Source organism: Castanea sativa, chromosome 12 (assembly GCF_040712315.1).
Source record: "Castanea sativa cultivar Marrone di Chiusa Pesio chromosome 12, ASM4071231v1".
Classification (NCBI taxonomy): domain Eukaryota; kingdom Viridiplantae; phylum Streptophyta; class Magnoliopsida; order Fagales; family Fagaceae; genus Castanea; species Castanea sativa.
In genome coordinates, this window is record NC_134024.1 from 35,873,630 (window position 1) to 35,895,378 (window position 21,749).

A 21,749-nucleotide genomic window follows, 5' to 3' on the forward strand; every position below is an offset into this window, starting at 1 on the left:
ATTAGTGCTGTGGCATGGGTGAGGTCATGGGTTCAAGTCCCATTATGTGTGTGTGTAACTTAACAAACCAAAAAAAAAGGGTGCCTTAGCATGGCTTTCAATTTTCAAATATCTATTGCATTTTCTTTTGGACAAAGGCCACCATTTTTATGGACCTGTAATATTCTTTATTAGGAGTGATGTCATTTTAAACAGGGTGTTGCATTTAACATTTTTTTGGGCTGCAATTGTATTTGAAGTGAAATGAGTGCCCATTTTTCGCCTTGTAGGAGATTTTTAGCGGCATATGTGGCATGCACTCTTCCTCATATGGAGGCTGATCCAGGATATCAAACTCTAATCCATCAAGATCCTGGAGCTGGAATATCCCCAACACAACATCTGATCTCAGCTTACCAAGTCATATACGAGCTTCACACTTATTCTCTTGAGAAGGTAGCATAAAGCTTCATTCCCATCATCAACTCGTCATGCATTCAACATTTCCCTTATGTTATTGTTTTTCCTGTTAAATTTTTATGTTGGTGTGTCACCTTATGAACTTGTCTATTTTACTTTTGCAGCTTTGGTTTTGTGCTTGTATCACAAGCCATAAGAGCTGCTCAGGGTTTGACTTCTATCCAAGTCAGTTGTCTTTCATGGATAAATGGAATGTGCATCTGAATTCATTGTCCTATTGGCTGGAAATTTGTGTCAAGTTCTCATATTTCAGTCTTTTAAACCACAATTCTTCATTGATCCATAAAATAACTGGGTTGCATGTCACCAATCCAACAATTTAGGCAATTGCAATGGGTCCATTATTCGACAAATGTATTAATTTTTACTTAAAAGTTTACTTTTTATTAGAAAGTGTATTCATAATAGGAAAAAAGGAAATTTAGAGACCTCAATGATGTACCGGTGATTTCACCAGTGACACAGTTCAGTGTTTTATGCACGAGTTGTTCACATATATTATACTAGTTTAAGTTTATACACCATGTTCATTGACATTTTTGTGTTAACATTGCTTCAAAAGGAATTGCAGGACGCAAGACGTCTCTGTAGTTCAATTGTAATCCACCAGTTTGACCGGTGATTCAAATTGTTTAATATAGTTTGACCAGAACTAAATCAAGACTGGTCAATGAGAGAATGGTCAACAGTCTAAGTAGTCCAACTGTCCAGTTATGGGTTAAGACATTGCTCATTACAACTGTGACCTATATAGTATAATAGGGAAGTCTTTGGCCCTTTTGTTTCTGGAATGGCATAAAGTTTGTAATAAGGTCAAAATGTTTCCGTTACAAATTCTGAAGGTGGGTGGACATAGGTTTGTTTTTGTATACTGCTTTTTCCCCTTGCTTCTTTATCTTACTTTTGAACACTCTTAATTAGTATGAGTAATGCAATTGCCATATAAAGTGATTGTTTCATAGAATTTTACAAGCCAAATTCATGAATTTTATAAAGAGAGGATTTAATTGAGGATGCTCAAAATTTGTGTGGGATTTTGCATATTGTGCAAAAAAACAAACCCAACCCCGTCCCCGTGGGTGGTCCTTTCTTTGCCTTCTAAATCTAGTTCTAAAATTTGACGTACTTTGTGAATGTTCATTTGGTTTATTTAATTGATTGAAGTGTTGATACTTCAATGTCCTGTTTGCATTGTTGTCTAAGATCCCAGAGGATTGGTACAACCAAAAAACTTCATATTATTGTGAGCTGAACATGTGCATTTGTTGTATTTGCAATTCTCACCTACATTTGAGTACACATCACTTGCCCAAGGTCGACATCATGGTTCTCTTCTTAAAAGCATTGTCAATGATGGGGAAACAACATTACATATTACACTATTCTGGAGGTAAAAACATTTTCTTGGCTTTATTTGTTACAATAGATTCCTTTCATGAATTTTCTTTTAACTGCTACTTTACTATGCTAGAAAATTTCTCTGTTAGACTCAGTTCTCTACAGAGTTTTAGATATGGAACTCGTGGGAGTGCTTCCAAGTGCAAAGGATGAGCTCTGGTCAATGTTGTTTGCTTTCATCCATTTGCTGGAAGAGGTCTATTTGATGGAAGAAAGGTGTGGCTGGGTACGTTAAGAGAAATCTTGGTTATAATCAGTGTTGATATTATTAAAATAGCTTTTTTACTGTTGAATACAGGAAAAGGGAAGCATAGGGTCTTGCAGTGTGATGGTGCTCGTGGTGTGAATTGTACTGGATTAAATTACATTCCTGAGGAAAACATGGCTTTTGTAAGATAGTGATCAGTTTGTGGCCTATTCTTCCTTTTTTTGTTGTTTATGATTTTTATTTTTGAATATGAAATGCCTTGTTCTTTTTACATTTTTATGCATATTCCTCCCCCCAAACTCTCCCTTCCCTTCTTTTTTTCTTCTTATTTTTCTTTTATTCCTCCTTTCGTTTTGTCACAAAACTATTTCTAACTTAATTGTAAATAATATTGTAGCTTAAAGAATTTTAACATGCTAACAAAGCGGGGGCTTATCTTCTACTTGTCATGTAGGTGGTTTCATTAGTGTGTGTGTGTGTGTGTATTATTGTTTGATATTTACAGTAATGAGAGAGGGGATTTGAGCCTTGGTTCTCCTTGTAAAGGAAAGCAGAAATGCCACTAAACTAGGCTCTTGGCAGTGATCTTACTAATATGTAATGTAAAAAAAGCCTTTTCTATTTTATCTAGGCCTACTTTTGGGCGGAAAAGATTTGTCAAATTAGTATATAAAGCATCCCAAATGCAAATTTGGGTGTGTTAACTAGTAAGTGAGATTAAGGTTCCCTAAAAGATTAACCATTAGAATTGCTGCTAAATGACTAAAAGAGAGGTGCTTCTTTATAAAAGCTCTAATTCACTAAATTATTTGAAACTTAATTTATAGAATTTTCCCTAAAGTATAAACCATCATAACAATGAGGTACATGAACTCTATTATTCCCTTATTATTACTCACAAAAAAAAGTAATTTATATATTTTACACATTAATTTTTGTAATTTTTTTTTAATAAATTTCAAAAATAAAAATGTTGAGTCAAACACTATGTAAAAAATATTATTTGAAAAGTGAAAATTATTTTCAAAAAAATATATTATTTGAAAATTGTTTTTATATTGTTTGAAAACAAAAAATAAATTTTCTTTCTATCAAATATGCCTCAAAATGTAAAACAAAAAGATACGACTTAAAATAAAAACTATTAGGGCCCGTTGGGTAGTCGTGTTTAAGTATTGTTGTTCATTTTTTAGTATTGTGAAAATACGTATTTGAGTATTATAGAAATACGAAATATGTGTTAAAAATGTTATTATTATTTAAACACTGAAAATTATTGTTTAAAACTCATTACCAAATAGAATATCTCTAGAAATGCATTGCACTGTTGAAAACCCTCATCCACGCAAGTCTTTTTTCTTTTTGGTTTTTTAGAATGCCACCCACACAAAGTCGCTAACAACTTTGACCAGTGTGATATCATATGAATGATAAAACGCAACCTAAATTTGATAAATATAGAAACAAATGTTTTACTTTTAATAATAAATAAATATGACGTGACAACTTGTCAATCCAAAAGAGTGAAAAGACACAATCAAATAATTTAAAAAAAATGTATTTTATGGAACTAAACCAACGTATCTCTGGTGGCATTATTTGACAACTGATGATCAGATTTGATTGACTGATTTTCTTGAGGAAAAAGCAAACACAAAAAAGTTCTTATGCGAGCAGCTAGAGCCACTTAGTTACCAGTACTGCTACAATAACCACTATGCTTACATCAGCATGTCATTATTGTTTCTGGGTGGTCTACAGTCACACAATACAATGATACAATACGCATAGGATGGATACCCACTCCTCAATATAATGATACAATAGGCATAGGATGGATACCCGTAACAAATTCCATTGATAAAAAATTCATATTTATATAGGTAGTATCAGAAATTTCAAAATAAACCATTATTTAAGAAAAATTAGAAAAAATATGTGCTCTTTTTTTTTAATGATGTTCAAAACAATTTTGTTCATAATGACAAAAAAGAAAAAAAAAATAACATTTTTGTTTGCCATAATATAAATTCAATACAATAATTCCCCAATTTTCAAAGTTACAGGTTTTTATACAAGCTTTTTTTTTTTTTTTCCCTTTTTTTTGAGAAACAAAAAAGAATTGACAAGTTAGGGTAAGAAATGGAAACTTTTCATATTCCTTTTTATTTAGTGGATAATATATTCAGAAATTTGGATTAATATCATCAAGATTTAAGACACTTCAAAAACTATTAATTTAATTCCTAAAGACAACTTAACCCCTCCAACCCTCCGCTATCTATTATTTCCAATCAATATGCAAATCTTAAAAACTAACATTATATATTCCCCTATATGTGTGTGTTTCTCAAATGAAAAAAAATTATATATTATAATTAATAATCAAAATTAAAAATAGAAAAAAAAAAGAGCATGCCATGTAAATTCATTTAAATATATGATATTAAATCACTTTAAAATTGGAATAAAAATTGCAGCAACCAAAAAAAAAAAATCCCAAAATTTGAAAAAGATGTTGAAAACTTTGTAACACTTTTTTTTTTAAAGGATAATCGATGTTATTAGTAGTTTAAAATAGTGTAAGAAATTATTCAAACTACAATCCAGCTTCTTCCAAAACAATGGGCAAATCTAGTATGGTAATTACCTAGGCTAACAGCACTAAAAATTTGAACGATTAATGAGAGCATTTAGTAAGGTTAAAGTTGTGGAACTGCGTTCATAAAATATTAATAAAAAAAATTTGAGGAATTGCTAAAATAGCATCAGGACTGATCCAAATATAACCACACATTTCCAGGAAAACAAATTATAGTCTTGCTCATATTAAAGTATCTAAGCAAGAAAACAACTTTCGCAAAATTAAAAAGTATCTGAGCTGCAAGAGCTTTAAGAGCATCTATGCACACTTTTAAGTTGCTTTCTACCACAAAATGAAGAGCATAGATAGAAGTTGGAGAAAACTATACATGCACTCAGAATACCTAAACTTTCTATTGATTTAAAGCAGAATAGTTAAAAGAAAAACAGAAAGCCCTATGTATTCTTAAAAAAATCCTTTACAAATTCCCAAATACCCCATATAATTGAGCTACGGCTGCCATTTCCATTACCGTTTCCATTGCCATTGCCATCTTCTTTGTTCTCGTCCCTACCTCCAGCTCCCATTTTCTTTGTATATCTCCATCGCCTGCTTTCACCACATTTCTCTTCATTTTCTCTTCCATCTTCAGATTATCGAGCACTTCACTGGCATGAGTTAACATAGAGCTTAGGATAACATCCCTTTTTAGCTCGGAGACCCCATGAAGAAAATCAGAAGCTTCCTTATCCTACACGGTAAAAATAAAAAGTTAAAAACCGAGGTTTTTTGAGGAAAAAAAATGTAACTAGAAAAAATAAAATGAGAAAATACTAGTTTAATCGACGGATCCTGCAGTTTTGCCATGTGAATCAAACATGAAATGGTCTCCTCCGAGCCGTCAGTAGCAAGGGAGGAAGCCACGACAGTGAGATTGGCAACCTATTGAACAAATGTGATTACCAAAGAGATGGTGGCTAGCTTCTCATAACCACCACCTTAAAAGCCCTCTTTGAGCTCTTCTTTTGTCACTTTCCTAGCCACTAAATCCTCTCCATTAACTCCTATGGTAACAGACCCTCTTGTCACCGTTGTAGAAGTCTGTACGAATACTTCAAATCCCCGAAGGAAATGAAGTATTTTGTACACTGCACCGGCGGAGTGAGGAGAGAATCTTTTCATTTTTTTAGGTTAAGGTTGAGAATGTAGGAGAAGCTAATATTTTGAGGGTTTCAGCTTTTGGTGTTTGTAATATTTGATCTAAGGGTATCAACTAAGAAAGCAAAATGAGAGAGAAGATAAACGACTTGAACTGTGAGAGAAAAATAAGAGAAAGCTTACACAGAGAAAGTATGAGTATAAAAGAAAAGAGAGTAGAAGGTGATAGACTTAAAGCCTACACACTGAGAGTACGAGTATAAAAGAAAAGAGAGTGAGTATGAGAGAGAAAAATGAGAGAGAAGGTGAATAAAAGATTGTGAAAAATGAGAGAGAGAGAGAGAGAGAGAGAGAGAGAGAGAATATGAGTATAAAAAAAAAGAGAGTAGAAGGTGAAAGACTAGAATGTGATAGACTTAAAGCCTACACATAGAGAGTACGAGTATAAAAGAAAAGAGAGTGAGTATGAGTGAGAAAACTGAGAGAGAAGGTGAATAAAAGATATGAAAAATAAGAGGAATAGAACCTGATCCCCTCTTTCAAAATAAGAATACTGACACGCCAACCATTACGTTGAGTGCCTTTAACATTTATTTCATCATATCTATTTTATTTATTTTTTAGTTTAGAGTATAATTTTCAATTTATCATAATGCCTCTCACCTAATATATTATTATTTGATTAATTGGATAATTTTATTACCTGTTTAAGAATTATGCTTACATGGGAATATACAATTTATAAATTTATGTTGAAAATGATTTAATTTTAGACAATTTCTATTTGAAAGATTACTAAAGAAAAATGTTTTACGGCCAAAATGGGCAATTAGCCATAGATGCTGAAGAATATAGTTAGTAGGCATTGGTTCGAAAGTATATATAATAGTAACATCTCGACTCTTAGAAAGTTGATTTTGGGGCTATAAATCGAGTTTTTAATGCTCGATTTTTATGGTCTGATTCTGTCCGATGTGGCATTTTTTCCACATGGCGGCTACTTGGAAATCGAGTCTCTAAGACTCGATTTATAACCAAAAAAAATTTCCCCTGCCTCCATCCATTCCCAGAGCAAAACCCACCACCAAAAAAAAAAAAAAAACGAACGCACTCAGCCCACCTAGGTCGCGCGGCCTGGGGCGCGCTGCCTGGGCGTGCGGCCTGGGCGCGCGACCCAGGCCACGGCGCACCCAGGTCGTGCGAACCTGGGCGCGCGCTGCCTGGGTCGCGCGACCCAGGCCACCGCGCGCCCAGGTTGCGCGGCCCAGGCCACCGCGCGCCCAGGTCGCGCGCCGCGCTGCCTGGGCGGTGGGCTTACTCGCGTCCGTTTTTTTTTTTTGGTGGTGGGTTTTGCTCTAGGAATGGATGGAGTTAGAGCAAATTTCATTTGGCTTGTAAATCGAGTCTTAGAGACTCGATTTCCAAGTAGTCGCCATGTGAAAAAAATGCCACATCAAACAGAAACAGACCATAAAAATCGAGCATTAAAGACTCGATTTATAGCCCCAAAATCGAGTCTTTTAGACTCGAGATGCTAGTAAAAAATATAATTTGTAAACCTTAACTACTAATTATATTGTTTGAAAATTAGTGTTATTTTACTATTTTCTCCATGTTTTACACTATTTTATGCTTTATTATTTTCTAATAATCTTGTGAAAATGGTGAAAAATCATTTGAGAGTTGTATAAATTTTTTAAGACATATTTTTAGTAAAATTTTGTTAATGTTTACCATTTAATACCTTTATTTGTATTTTATTACTATTATAAATTGTATTCAAGTCCATCTCATAAACTAAAGCTTTTTTTTTTTTTTTTTAAGAGAATAAACTAAAGCAATTTAATGTTTTAGGTCATAGACTTCTACTAACTATATAAAAAAGAGCCAATGGCCCCATCTACAGTAGTCTTTGGTTTATTCAACTTAGTGAGGAAATTGTTTTGCTTGAGCTTGCTTTTTAAATATTTGTATGTGCCAACACAATATTGCTGTACTGACTCAAAATATTTTTACAATATTTTTACGATTATTGAGGTGTTAAATCTTTATTATTTAAAACAAGATAATAATGAGATTGGGACCAACTACAATTGAAAACATATGTGTTGTGAAAATGTTATAATATCTTATTGTTGTCACAATATTTTCACAATTTATGTATGGCAACAAGTGCCTTGCATGTGTATTCCAAACTAGTTATCTATATAAGTTTTAATTCCTACCATGTACTATATAAGTCCCAAATGGTCTTAAATTTAAATCTCATGGAATCTCATAGCTCCCATTTTGAATCCATCATCTGTCCAAGATTCCAAGTACTCTAAAAGAACCCCAAATACTCATCAAAATAAATAAATAAAAGAACCCTAAATCCATGATCCTAAGGCAAAAAACAAATCACACACATGCAAGCCTAGACAAGCTCAACCCTCGTTAGGCCGAGTACAGTGAGTAAAGGACAACCTTGGACAAAACTAATTTGACTATATGGCCCCACACATGCATGCCTCATTTAATTAATCTATATAAGTGTCCTCCAAGTCTTCAGTTGTGCTAGGGCCACATAAATGGCCACAATATTGTGCCACAACTCGCCATATGGTGAGTTATGATTGGCAAAGGTGTGTTAGTGGACTATATGAGGACACACTTTTGCTAATCACAACTTGCCATATGGCGAGTTGTGCACAATATTGTGGCCATTTATGTGGTCCTAGCATAATTCTCCAAGTCTCATGTGTAGATGCAATTAATGATGCAAAACCAGCCTGAGAAGGGAGAAACAGTCTAGTCTCTGTGGATAAAGCTTATATATATTTTTTGAATTTAGATAATATGAAAACCAGCCCTTTTTTTTTTTGTAGGATGCCACTACCATTCCCACACACCCTAACTCGACACTTGCCATCACCCTAATATCTTGACCGTCCATAAAATTTGATGAGCCAAGAATTTTATGTTATTTCCTTTTTATTTGTTTGAATTGATTTTGTTTAATTATTTTCGGTGCTTTATTCCTTCAAGAGTTAAGTATAAATTGTTAAAAGATAACTTAAACATAGTTACTTAGGTATGGTTTCTTAAATTTTCTAATTAAATTCAATTATGCAATTGTATTATATTAGTTATTGAGTTACATTAGTGAATTTTTGTATACTTTTGGAGTAATTTTTTATATATTATATTAGATTAGTCAATAGAATCATATCTATATGTATATGTATATGTATGTATGTATGTATGTATTTTGAATTTTAATTTAAGAAGTCAAAGAACAATATCTAAGATTAAGAAAACCTCTATAAATTTATTCAAATTTATTATAGAGAGCGTGAATGCATAGTGTAGGTCTTCCAAAGTTGACAAAGTTGGGAACCTTCTATAGTAATGTTTTTATATTTGAATTTTTAATGTACTATGTCAGAATCTTACAATGTAATTATAATATAGATGGGGTGGGTGTTAAATGAGGTTCTTCAACTATGCAATTTATACCCATTTGCAACAAACGTACGAAGGCAAGCGAGAGAAAACTTATCGAGTAGTTACAAGTCTTAGAACCCCACGCTGCATGCAACCCAATAAAATAGAGAATAAAGAGAGCCAATTTTATGAATTATTGATAACCCACTTGCAACTTGCCACTTACAGTTGAAACACATACTATTCTTTTTTCTTTTCGTTTTTTTGTTAACGAAACACATACTATTCATTCTGTTCTTTTACAAATCAAAAAAAAAAAAAATGGTGGTGAAGTAAAAACACACACATGACACATACATAAAAAAAAAAAAAAAAAAAAACCACATGAAAGTAACAAAGACCCATAAAAATAAAACCACATTGTTCAAGAAAACAAGACCACGTTGTTCAAGATATGACATATGAGTAATACTAAGACCACATAATTTTTTCACAACTTGCCATGTAGTGAGTTATGAGTGGTAGAGGTATGAACACACATGGATCTACTACCACACCTCTTTCACTCACAACTCTTCACATGGTGAGTTGTGGCCACAATTGTGTAAAATATATGGTCTTAGTATTTTTCTACACAAAAATGAATATTGATAAAGAATAAATTTTTTGATATTTTAAATATGTACCTAAATAAAATGGGTGCAAAGTAGTTGAGCAGTAATATGAATTGGGGTCACAATAATAACCCCATAAAAGCTCTAATGGTACACATGGAGTTGGGATTGGAGAGAGTCGTATCATAAAGCTTTCTTTCGTATGTTGGTCTTGGGAATGGGAGGAGTGGGTACCAAAGGTAGACCTTGTGGCTGTGGTTTTAACATTTTTTTTTTTTGGAAGTAAAATAGGATAAGTCTATAGAGTAAGAGAAGAAGGAATGACTGTCTGTTCAAAATTCCCTATTTGTAGGCATCATCAATCTTTACAAATGTTGGTTGCCTTAACTTTTTTCTCTCTAGGCTTCAGTGAAGCCTAGGGGTGAAACTTCTTTGCCTTTAGGCAATTTTCTTTCTCTGCTCAGGCGGTGGAACTTAGAGTTTACGCACGAATGGATGCAATCACAAACAAGTGTGCGAACCTTAATCTTTCGGAGAGGGAAGGAAGCGAAGTACATCTTGCCCCCCCAGGGGTAGACCAAGGTTTGGTGTTGGTGGGGAAATTTTGTACCAAACGAAGAGTGAACTTAGAAGCTATAGGGCGGGGATTACGATCAGTGTGGAGAACAAAGAGAGACTTTGAGGTCAGCGATATGGGAGAGAACAGAGTGCTTTTTTTGTTTCAGGAGAAGGAAGATCTAGATAGGGTTCTATTACAAGGGCCGTGTTCCTTTGACAAGTACATCCTTCTGCTGCATAAGCTTGAGATGAGTGAGTCAGTCTCTACTCTAACCTTTCACAAAGCTGCATTTTGGGTTCAGATTCATGGCTTACCAACCTTGTGCCAGACAAGGGAGGCGGGTTTGAGTATTGGAGGAATCTTGGGAAAGGTAGAAAAGGTGGATGTAAGGGATGAAGGATTTAGTTTGGGCTGCTATCTGAGGATTAGTGTAACATTGGATATTTCGCAACCTTTAAGCCGGGGAAGGAAGGTGCGTATGGGGGGCTCAGACCCACAGTGGGTTGAGTTCAAGTATGAATGTCTACCCATTTTTTGCTACTTGTGTGGAAGATTGGACCATGATGAGAAGGAGTGCATAGATTGGCTCCGCAGTGTAGGTTCGATGAACGCAGAGGACAAGCAATATGGTCCTTGGATGCGTGCCGTCCATCCCTATAGAAAACGCAAGTGGTGCTCGGGCAGTAAACTGGAGAGAAAGCAAGCCTTAGGCAGTCAAGTGTGGGGCTATCGGAACGCGCGTTGCAGCCGAAGCAACAAACGGCAGGTCCTGCTGTGCGCCGTTAATTCCACAGTGCAGCGGAGACCATCATAGATAGGGCTGACATAGAAGGTTGGAAACTAGAAAGCGGGAGAATCAAGGAAAAGCTGACCGAGGGAAAAGAAAAACCGGACTTCGAGGAGTAGCTGAGAGAGCTTGATGCCGAGATATCTGGTAAAGCTGACACGGGATGTAACGTAGGGAAGGCTCACAAGGTACGGGAACTAGAATTCGAGGTGAAGGTGTCAACGAACAAGAAGGAAGTTTGGGGAGGGGAAGACTCAACGCATGGACTTGGGCATGGGCTAAATAGTAATGGGCTGATGGTGCTTTGGGCCGAACTAAGGCTGATGATGGGTTTGTTGATTTAAAATATCCACCGGCTCAAGTAGTGGAGGCGCAATTATTACTTAGGCCTAAGTTACCATGTGCAACTGCACGAGGAAGGAACAAAAAAGCTAGGAGCCCAACCCGAACAAAGCCTTATGCACATGCAAATAAGACTGAGAAAGAAAACTTGGGGGTGGGTACGTCCAAAATGCAAAAGGGGAACGTCATGAAGGAGATAAACCGTATGGAGGTGGAGGAGATAGTTGCGGGTCCTAAACGAAAGTCACGGGCTCTCTTGGAAGAAATTATGGAGAATGTTGAGGTTGGGAAGAGACCCAAGCTAAAAGAGGAAGTTGCTGCGTTTGGTAAGTTGCTGGCCACAAAAATGAGATCGGCGGCGGCTACGGTGCAGCCCACCGGGAACAATGAGTGCTATATGTTGGAACTGTTGAGGGCTTGGGAACCCTTGGACAGTTGGCACTCTCCAAAAAATAGTTTTGGAGGAAAATCCCACCCTGGTTTTCCTAATGGAAACCAAGCTTAATGTGGAGGAAATGGTGGAGATTAAGCGTAAGTTGGATAGAAGCCATGGCATGATTGTCCCTAGCGTCCACCGGAGTGGAGGTTTAGCCCTTTTATGGAAAGATTCGTTGTTAGTAGAGGTGCAAACTTTCTCTCCTAGACACATAGATGTGATCATTATGGAGGACGGAGGAAATAAGAAATGGTGTTTTACCGGGTTTTATGGCCACCCTGAAACCAGCAAAAGAGGCGAGTCTTGGGCGCTGCTAGTGCACTTGAGTACAAGGAGTGGGCTGCCTTGGGTTTGCATGGGAGATTTCAAGCTGATAATCCATAGGGGAGAAAAGGTAGGAGGAGGTGAGAAACCTGAATGGCAGATGAAGACCTTCTCCTCAGCTATCAACAAAGCAAACTTAGAGACGTGGGCTTTGTGGGTCCAGAATTCACTTGCAGTAGGAGGTTGGGGGCGCGTTGGTGGGTCTGTGAGAGATTAGACCGGGCCTTGGTATCTACTAACTGGGCTTCTTTGTTTCCTCGGGTTAGGCTTTATAATGTGGCTAATTGTTCATCAGACCACAAAGCCAAGTAGGACTAAAAGAATGCCACCCACGCAAAGCCGCTAACCACTTTGACCAGTGTGATATCATATGAATGATAAAACACAATCTAAATTTGATAAATATAAAAACAGATGTTTTACTTTTAATAATAAATAAATTTGACGTGATAGCTTGTCAATTCAAAAGAGTGAAAGACGCAGTCAAATAATTAAAAAAAAAATGTATTTTATGGAACTAAACCAATGTATCTCCAGTGGCATTATTTGACAACTGATGATCAGATTTGATTGACTACTTTCTTGAGAAAAAAGCAAACACAAAAAAGTTCTTATGCGAGGAACTAGAGCCACTTAGTTACCAGTACTCCTACAATAACCACTATGCTTACATTAGCGTGTCATTATTGTTTCTGGGCAGTCTACAGTCTACACAATATAATGATACAATAGGCATATGATGGATACCCGTAACAAATTCCATTGATAAAAAATTCATTTTTATATAGGTAGTATTAGAAATTTCAAAATAAACCATTATTTAAGAAAAATTAGAAAAAATATGTGCTCTTTTTTCTTTTAATGATGTTCAAAACAATTTTGTTGATAATGACAGAAAAGAAAAAACAACATTTTTGTTTGCCATAATATAAATTCAATACAATAATTCCCCAATTTTCAAATTTACAGGTTTTCATACAAGCTTTCTTCTTCTTCTTTTTTTGTTTTTTTTTTTTTTTTTTTTTTTGAGAAACAAAAAAGAATTGACAAGCTAGGGTAAGAAATGGACACTTTTCATATTCCTTTCTATTTAGTGGATAATATATTATGAAATTTGGATTAATATCATCAAGATTTAAGACACTTCAAAAACTATTAATTTAATTCCTAAAGACACCTTAACCCCTCCAACCCCCCGCTATTTATTATTTCCAATCAATGTGCAAATCTTAAAAACTAACATTATATATTCCCCTATATGTGTGTGTTTCTCAAATTAAAAAAAAAAATTATAATTAATAATCAAAATTAAAAAAAGAAAAAAAAGCATGCTGTGTAAACTCGTTTAAAATATGATATTAAATCACTTTAAAATTGGAATAAAAATAGTAGCAACCAAACAAAAATCCCAAAATTTGAAAAAGATGTTGAAAACTTTGTAACACTTTTTTTTTTTGAAAGGATAATCAATGTTGTTATTAGTTTAAAATAGTGTAAGAAATTATTCAAACTACAACCCAGCTTCTTGAAAAACAATAGGCAAATCTAGTATGGTAATTACCTAGGCTTACAACACTAAAAATTTGAATGATTAATGAGAGCATTTAGTAAGGTTAAAGTTGTGGAAATGCGTTCATAAAATATGTAAAAAAAAAAAAAAGTTCAAGAACTGCTAAAATAGCATCAGGACTGATCCAAATATAACCATACATTTCCAGGAAAACATATTACAGACTTGCTCATATTAAAGTATCTAAGCAGGAAAACAACTTTCACAAAATTAAAAAGTAACTCATATTAAAGTATCTAAGCAGGAAAACAACTTTCGCAAAATTAAAAAGTATCTGAGCTGCAAGAGCTTTAAAAGCATCTATGCGCACTTTTAGGTTGCATTCTACCACAAAATTAAGAGCATAGATAGAAGCTGAAGAAAACTATACATGCATTCAGAATACCTAAACTTTCTATTGGTTTAAAGTAGAATAGTTAAAAGAAAAACAGAAAACCCTATGTATTCTTAAAAAAGTCCTTTACAGATTCCCAAATACCCCATATAATTGAGCTACAGCTGCCATTTCCATTGCCATTGCCATCTTCTTTGTTCTCGTCCCCACCTCCAGCTCCCATTTTCTTTGTATCTCCATCGCCTGCTTTCACCGCATTTCTCTTCATTTTCTCTTCCATCTTCAAATTATCGAGCACTTCACTAGCATAAGTTAACATAGAGCTTAGGATAACATCCCTTTTAAGCTCGGAGACCCCATGAAGCAAATCAGAAGCTTCCTTATCCTACACGGTAAAAATAAAAAGTTAAAAAATGGGGTTTTTTTGAGGAAAAAAAATGTAAGAAGAAAAAATAAAATGAGAAAATACCAGTTTAATTGACGAATCCTGCAGTTTTGCCATGTGAATCAAACCTGAAAGGGTCTCCTCCGGGCCATCAGTAGCATGGGAGGAAGCCACGGCAGTGAGATTGGCAACCGATTGAATGGATGCCATTACCAAAGAGATGGTGGCTAGCTTCTCATAACCACCACCTTCAAAGCCCTATTTGAGCTCTTCTTTTGTGACTTTCCTAGCCACTAAATCCTCTCCATTAACTCCTATGGTAACAGACCCTCTTTTCACCGTTGTAGAAGTCTGTACGGATGCTTCAAATCCCCAACAGAAATGAAGTATTCTGTACACTGCATTGGCAGAGTGAGGAGAGACTCTTTTCATTTTTTTAGGTTAAGGTTGACAATGTAGGAGAAGCTAATGTTTTGAGGGTTGTAGCTTTTGGTGTTTGTAATATTTGATCTAAGGGTATCAACTAAGAAAGCAAAATGAGAGAGAAGATAAACGACTTGAACTATGAGAGAAAAATAAGAGAAAGCTTACACAGAGAGAGTATGAGTATAAAAGAAAATAGAGTAGAAGGTAATAGATTAAAGCCTACACACAGAGAGTACAAGTACAAAAGAAAAGAGAGTGAGTATGAGAGAAAAAAAAAATGAGAGAGAAGGTGAATAAAAGATGTGAAAAATGAGAGAGAGAGAGAGAGAGAGTATGAGTATGAAAGATAAGAGAGTAGAAGGTGAAAGAGTAGAAGGTGATAGACTTAAAGCCTACACATAGTACGAGTATAAAAGAAAAGAGAGTGAGTATGAGAGAGAGAAATGAGAGAGAAGGTGAATAAAAGATGTGAAAAATGAGAGGAATAAAACCTGATCCCCTCTTTCAAAATAAGAATACTGACACGCCAACCACTGCGTTGAGCGCCTTTAACGTGTATTTCATCATATCTATTTTATTTATTTTTAGTTTAGAGTAGAATTTTTCAATTTATCATAATGCCTCTCACCTAATCTATTATTGTTTGATTAATTTATTATTATTTGATAATTTTATTACCTGTTTAAGAATTATGCTTACATGGGAATATACAATTTATAAATTTATGTTAAAAATGATTTAATTTTAGACATTTTCTATTTGAAAGATTACTAAAGACAAATATTTTACACTTGTTTATGCTTTATTATTTTCCAATAATCTTGTGAAAATGGTGAAAAATCATTTGAAAGTTGTATAAATTTTTTAAGACATATTTTTAGTAAAATTTTGTTAATGTTTGCCATTTAATAACTTTATTTGTATTTTATTACTATGATAAATTGTATTCAAGTCCATCTCATAAACTAAAGCTTTTTTTTGTTGGAGAATAAACTAAAGCAATTTAATGTTTTAGGTCATAGAATTCTACTAACTATATGAAAAAGAGCCAATGGCTCCATCTACAATAGTCTTTGGTTTATTCAACTTAGCGAGGCAAAACTCACCGTTTTGCTTGAGCTGGCTTTTTAAATATTTGGATGTGCCAACACAATATTGCTGTACTGACTCAAAATATTCTTACAATATTTTCACGATTATTGATGTGTTAATTCTTTACTATTTAAAACAAAATAATAAAATATGAGATTAGGACCAACTACAATTGAAAACATATGTATTGTGAAAATGTTATAATATCTTGTTGTTGTTACAATATTTTCACAAATGCTGAGAAATCAATTCCTTATAGATCGAAGTAAAAGAAAATGTCAAGTTCAAAAACTTTCACAATAATTTCAAAACAAATCTTAAATGGAAAGGTATTTTTGATGGATAAAAAAATGATATCAGTAATGAGACCAATTTAAAACCAGTAACAATTTGTTATCAAAAAATTGTTGTGAAAATATTGTAAACGTAACATTTTTCTAGAATAAAATAATAAAACATCAGATCAGGTTCTATCACTGCTAAAAATAAAAGTATCGTGGAAATGTTATGATATTTTTTTGTGCTCCTAGACTTCTTTTTTATTCTAGTCAAATTGAGTGAGTCAAAATTCATTATTTTAAGCACCATTTTAAAGTGCGGTTTTCTTATTTTTTTTGTATTTAATATACAATTTAAAGTGGTGGTTCCAATTTAAAACCAGTAGCAATTTATTATCTAAGATTTGTTGGAAAAATATCGTGAACATAAAAAAATAAAATATCAGACCAATACCTACCACAGTTGGAAATAAAAGATACTATGATATTGTGTTGTGTTTCTAGGCTTCTTTTTTGGTTTAGTAAATTTGCTAAGCCGAAGTTCATTGTTTCAAGCACAATTTTCTTCAATTTGCGTGTTTGTTTATTTGTTTTTTAAATGCACAGTTTAGAACCAGTAACAATTTACCATCTAAAATTTATTGTGAAAATAAAATATTAGACTAGGATCCATCATTGCTAAAAATAAAAGTATTGTAAAAATATCGTGAAATTTCCTTGCATTGCTATACTTATTTTATTTGGATTAGTTAGTTTTGTTGAACCAAAATTCATTGTTTTATACACAATTTTCTAGGGCTACATTTTTTTATAACACATTTTTTAATGTTTAAACACACACACACATAGTTTTATACACAAATAAAAAGAGACAAAAAAGCACTTTCACCCTTTTAAGTTTGGGTTAGTTTCATTCATTCCCTAACTTAAAGTTGAAGATTTTCCACCTTTATATTTTATAAAGGAGCATATACCCCTACTATTACACCCTTAGATAAACCCTAATGAAATTTTTATGATTTCTAGAATATTCTATTGTGCAATGTATAAAATACACCCCACGAGATTTTAATGTCCCAAAAAATTTCTTCGTGTATTTTGAATTTTATGTCCCAAAAATTTTCTTTTGTTATCTTCTTTTTTTAATTTATTTTCTTGTTTAAAAGGGCTTTTCATATTAAAACTTAAGTTAAACATCATATTAGTTATGCTGCTCATAAAATATGATAATAAAGAAAGAAGTATGGATAACAAAATCTTCATTGTAAACGATTGTAGGTATTTCATTTGATTAAGAGTTTCAATTGTAGCATATATTATCATTCATTGCGAAATTTTATATATTGTAACAATGTTTTATCAAAACTAAGTTGTTTATTGTTAGAAGATAATGATATTTATTATCATTCTTAGTATAATATTTACTGAGTAAATATTACATTTAGCAAATAGGTCACTGTTCGCAATGGGTGAGTCCATAGTGGGGTAAATCGCTGGCCTAGGGAGTGTTAAATAGCTATTCTAAATTTAAATACACAACTTTGTACTTCTTTCAAAAATAAAAATTACATCTTAATTTTCTCACTAAATTCGCAACAAGTGCCTTGCATGTGTATTCCAAAGCAGTTATCTATATAAGTTTAATTCCTACCATGTACTATATAAGTCCCAAATGGTCTTAAATTTAAATCTCATGGAATCTCATAGCTCCCATTTCGAATCCATCATCTGTCCAAGATTCCAAGTACTCTAAAAGAACCCCAAATACTCATCAAAATAAATAAATAAAAGAACCCTAAATCCATGATGCTAAGGCAAAAAAAAAGAAAAAAAAAAAGTCACACAGATGCAAGCCTAGATAAGCTCAGCCTTCGTTAGGCCGAGTACAGTGAGTAAAGGACAAGCTCGGACAAAGTTAATTTGACCATATGACCCCACACATGCATGCCTCATTTAATTCATCTATATAAGTGTCCTCCAAGTCTCATGTGTAGATGCAATTAATGATGCAAAACCAGCCTGAGAAGGGAGAAGCAGTCTAGTCTCTGTGGATAAAGCTTATATATATTTTGAATTTAGATAATATGAAAACCAGCCATTTTTTTTTCTAGGGTGCCACTACCATTCCCACACACCCTAACTCGACACTTGGCATCACCCTAATATCTTGACCGTTCATAAAATTTTACGAGCCAAGAATTTTATGTTATTTCCTTTTTATTTGTTTGAATTGATTTTGTTTAATTATTTTCGGTGCTTTATTCCTTCAAGAGTTAAGTATAAATTGGTAAAATATAACTTAAACATATATAGTTACTTAGGTATGGTGTCTTAAATTTTCTAATTAAATTCAATTATGCAATTGTATTATATTAGTTATTGAGTTACATTAGTGAATTTTTGAATACTTTTGGAGTAATTTTTTTTATATTATATTAGATTAGTCAATACAATCATATATATATATATATATATATATATATATATATATATGTATGTATGTATGTATGTATGTATGTATGTTTGAATTTTAATTTAAGAAGTCAAAGAACAATATCTAAGATTAAGAAAACCTCTATAAATTTATTCAAATTTATTATAGAGAGCATGAATGCATAGTGAAGGTCTTATAAAGTTGACAAAGTTGGGAACCTTCTATAGTAATGTTTTTATATTTGAATTTTTAATGTACTATGTCAGAATTTTACAATGTGGTTATAATATAGATGGGGTGGGTGTTAAATGAGGTTCTTCGACTATATAGTTTATATTAGCAACAAACATACGAAGGCAAGTGAGAGAAAACTCATCAAGTAGTTAAAAGCCTTAGAACCCCACGTTGCATGCAACCCAATAAAATAGAGAATAAAGAGAGCCAATTTTATGATTTATTGAGAACCAACTTGTAACTTGCCGCGTGTAGTTGAAACACATACTATTGTTCTTCTTTTTTTGTTAACGAAACACATACTATTCATTCTGTTCTTTTACAAATAAAAAATAAAAAATGGTGGTGAAGTAAAAATACACACATGACACAGACATAAAAAATAAAAAATAAAAACCACACGAAAGTAACAAAGACCCATAAAAAAATAAAACCACATTGTTCAAGAAAACAAGACCATGTTGTTCAAGATATGACCTATGAGTAATACCAAGACCACATGATTTTACATAATTTTGTCACAACTTGCCACCTAGTGAGTTATGAGTGGTAGAGGTATGAACACTCATGGATCCACCACACCTCTTTCACTCACAACTCTTCACATGGCAAGTTGTGGCCACAATTGTGTAAAATATGTGGTCTTCGCATTTTTCTACACAAAAATGAATATTGATAAAGAATACATTTTTTGAAATTTTAAATATGTACCTAGATAAAATGGGTGCAAAGTAGTTGAGCAGTAACATGGTTTGAGGTCACAATAATAACCCCATAAAAGCCCTAATGGCACACATGGAGTTGGGATTGGAGAGAGTCGTATCATAGAGCTTTCTTTCGTATGTTGGTCTTGGGAATGGGAGGAGTGGGTACGAAAGGTAGACCTTGTGGTTGTGATTTTAACCCTTTTTTTTAGGGGGGAGGGGGGGGGGGGGATGCAAAATAGGATAAGTCTATAGAATAGGAGAAGAAGGAATGATAGGAGTGATTATTGAAATTCGAGATTTGGCCTTTACAAATTTGGAAGAAGAGAAGCCATCATTTAAATAAATTAAAAAAAAAAAAAACTGAAAGTGGAGAAGAAAACAGTGTAGTTGATACCATACCGGTATTGGATGTACCGGTCGGTATGTACCTTACCAATATGTATACCGGTATCGAAACACCAATGTTTTGTACCGGTTTAGATACTGGCTGCACCGGCCATGTACTGGCCATACCGGCCCATCTCAAGCAATACCAGCCGGTACTGGATGTACCGGCTTGTACAGAAAAAAGCTTTTTTTTTTTTTTTTTTTTTTTTAGTTTTGTAATTTTTGAATTTTTCTAAAGGCAAAATGATAACTTATTTGCATTAACTTATTAGCATTAACTAAATTTTAAGGCTTAAAATTCCTCTTTAAAGTTTTGTAATTTAAGGTAACAAGCTGAGAACGAAAATTTTATATTTGTAATGGAAGCATGGCTCTTGTACTAGATATTGAATTAGTGATTTTGCTGGTATAGCTTAACCCAAACATGACCAATTAAATAATTGTGTCATGACCTTTCCCGATAATAGTTAAAAAATTAAATTAAATTAAATTAAAAAAAAACCATAATAAAGTAGGATGATACAACAATAACAATATTACTCACTTGACAAGCTTAATAAACAGTTTGTATCTGATTGACATGGAGGTGACACAAATACAACCCATTAAACTATATTTTTTTTAAAAAACCTAATTAATATTGTTTCTCATTACGTGAAATAGTTTTTTTTTCATGACATTAGTTTTTGTCCATCATATATTGATGAGAATATTTCTTAGAGTTGTCATGCATCCTTGGTGGGATTCATAGGGCTGAGAATTAAAAAAGAGGTAAAAAGAAAATAATAGCATTTAATGAGGGTGTACTGCAGTTGATGGTTTCAATTTTTTAATGAAAAGAAAAAGTATATCGATGGTGGAGTGGTTTTAGGTTTGTTTGAATTTTGAAGTAAACGTCATTGTCAAATTCCCATGTTAGTGCAACAAGAAAGGAAGGGTTTCCCTACCAACTTTGTTTTCACACAAAATGCAGCGCCTCAAACCCTACTGCAGCAACAGCAAGCATACGTGACTGTGATGGCTGAAGTGCTGAACCCAGCCCCTAAGAGGCACCACCTCCTGCAAAAGCACACCTTTTTTGTCTTTCCCTGCTAGCTCCAGTACAAACTAAGACAAAGTTAATTTGACCATATAACCCTGCACATGCAAGTCTCATTTAATTTATAACCTCCAAAATTTTTGTTGTCAAATTCATTAATTGTAATAGATGTAGAAAGTGTCCTCCATATCTCATTGTAAAACCAGTGTGCAGGGAGTAGCATATGTTTTGATAGGTACCGTGTCCTTAAGGGCATTGTTTATTTTGTGCCAGTGGCGGTGTTAGTGGTGGCCCTTGTGCATAGAAGCTAGTCTTTTTTTAAGGAGACTACTCTCATTCCCTCACGCCCTAACTTGACATTTGGCATCACCCATTCACCCTACCCTAATGTCGTGAATGTCCATAAAATTTTACCATTTGCCAGCCCCAGTCCAGATACAACAGCCAAGAATCTTATGTTATTTCCTTTTTATTATATACTTCGAAAGAGTAAATTGTACAATTTGATAGAGATAACTTAAATGTAATCTTCTAAAAAAAAAAAAAAAAAACTTAAACATAGTCCCTT

General features: G+C 33.7%; 1 pseudogene; it reads left to right on the forward strand.

Moving 5' to 3' along the window:
- LOC142620594 (uncharacterized) overlaps positions 1–21,749 on the forward strand; it is a 31,155-nt pseudogene that overhangs the window by 4,141 nt on the left and 5,265 nt on the right.